This window comes from Athene cunicularia (genome assembly GCF_003259725.1).
Source record: "Athene cunicularia isolate RWA chromosome 2 unlocalized genomic scaffold, athCun1 chr2_part1, whole genome shotgun sequence".
Lineage (NCBI taxonomy): Eukaryota > Metazoa > Chordata > Aves > Strigiformes > Strigidae > Athene > Athene cunicularia.
This window is the reverse complement of record NW_020799095.1, coordinates 90,385,677-90,387,760: the sequence shown is the minus strand read 5'-3', so window position 1 is coordinate 90,387,760 and position 2,084 is coordinate 90,385,677. Positions and strand designations below refer to the sequence as shown.

The window sequence follows — 2,084 nt, the reverse complement described above, 5'->3', positions numbered from 1 at the left end:
TCCTTTTAGTTTATTAGCCAATTTTAATGAATAATTACCATGTTGAAAAAATAGCAGGGATATTCTAAAATCAAGTGAAATTAAAGATAACATCATGAATAAGTGGGAGCCTGCAGCTCCCAAGAAAAGCTTTAAAATGACATTTAGAACATCACTGTCGGAACAATGCAGTTTACAATCCTGATCCTAAAACAACATGGCAAGATTAATCTTACATAAATGCATTATCCTTAAGCTAAAGTCTTGATGAAGTGAAACAGACCATTTTAAATTAATGCAACATAAAATACGGCACCCATGTAAAATCCAAGCAAGTTTCAAGCTGTGCCTATGGCAGCCCTCAAAATAGCTGAAGAAAGCCCAGCTCTGGTTGACATAATGTATTAAGTGCATCTCTTTTGTTAATAGATTTAGAAAATTCCTAATTAAACCTGGCCTGAGATTCATGACATTTACCAGTCAAAGTTTGGTTTAAGTCGGAAAGATTTGCAACAAAATTAAAGAAAAAAAAAGCTGCTGTACAGACTGCAGTATATTTGAAATGTAGGAAACAGTAACTGAATGAGAGATGTGATAAAACTTCCTTAGTTGGATGCTGAATTTCCTGCAGTAAACCAAGAAAGATGCTTTACATTTTTGCGCGGCTGCATCATGCCTGAGAGACAGAGCCACAATTCCAGGAGGAGGCATTCATCATTAAAACGTCTCGTATCGAACCAGCTCTATGTACACGGGGGAGCACAGCAGGGTTTCACTGAGCCAGGGAGGAGGGAAGGAGAGAGGGGAGGGAAGAGCAGGTGCCTTGCCCCAGTTTTCCTGGGTAAGAACTGAAAAAAGGGGTGTAATTAGGGACTCTTTTTTTTTTTTGGACAGACAGCCTGTGGGGTGTTGAGTGGCAGAGGCATGCTCTGCAGGTCTGGGCACCACCTGCCCATGAACCAGGAAGCAGTGGGGACCCATGAAAAGGCTAATCCATCCTCCTCCCACCTGGCAGGGAGGCCCAGAGGGGCCTGGGGTGGGTGGACCCCTCTGATGCATGGCCATGCCCCCCGTTTCATGGAAAACAGCACCTGAGCTTCAATCATGTCAAAACCCACCCAGTGGTTCATCCCCTTGTACTCACACCAGCCCAAGGGGGCAGTCAGATTTTTGAATCAGCTGATAGATACATAGCTGGATTGACTTCTTCCTGAAGTGAAACATTTACCATTTTAAAATAAGTAGGCTTTCTTCACTTCCAGCATTTTAAAAGGGAAGAACAGCAGATATTTTTTTACGTGAAACCTATAGCTTCCATGCCAAAAGCTGCTTTCACACCAACCTCTATGGCTTTTCACCAGTTAACAGGAAAAAAACAGTTTTGTGCATGTCAATATACTGGAAACAGATTATCACATGACATTGAGATAACTGCAATGATCGGTTTGGCGCACAGATACCGCTCCAGTTTGCTGGCAAGGAACAACTGTTCGGACAAGAACTACAGATGCTAATCCTGTCTATAATGCTCATAAACTAATGGACACACAGTACATGCATATTACTCAGATGCTGGTAAGCAGCCTCCATGATTCCTTGATTGTTTGCATTATAATCTCCATATGTATGAACGAGACAAATTAGGTTGCCATTTATTTGTTCATTATCTATTATTTTGATTAATGGAATTCTTGTTCTCAGAATAACTATTTAAAAATAACATTTGCAATAATGAGGACTGAACTATTAATCATGATCTTTAGAAGAAACTCTGCAAGGAACTGGGGCAAGACATTTCATATGAACAAATGTCATAAATAGGACTTCTAACAGACAGTGCTAAAATTTCAAATAAAAACCCAACCCCAACCAAACTTAGAAAATAATGGTTTAAATAACTTATTTGCTTTTTTTTTTTTTCCTCCTCCCCAAAGTTGCTTTAGGACAAGCAGGGCTGTAGTGCTGCTAATGTAAAAACATCAGAGGTAACAGATGCCCCAGCCCTTCCCCCAAGCCTCTTTATAATACACATGGGGGAGTGTGTGTGTGTGTGTGTGTGTGTGTGTATATATATATATATATATATATATATATATATATATATA

General features: G+C 39.8%; 1 protein-coding gene across 2 annotated transcripts in view; it reads right to left on the bottom strand.

Moving 5' to 3' along the window:
* ZNF516 (zinc finger protein 516) overlaps positions 1–2,084 on the bottom strand; it is an 86,962-nt gene that overhangs the window by 2,299 nt on the left and 82,579 nt on the right. The gene's annotated exons all lie outside the window — the stretch shown is intronic.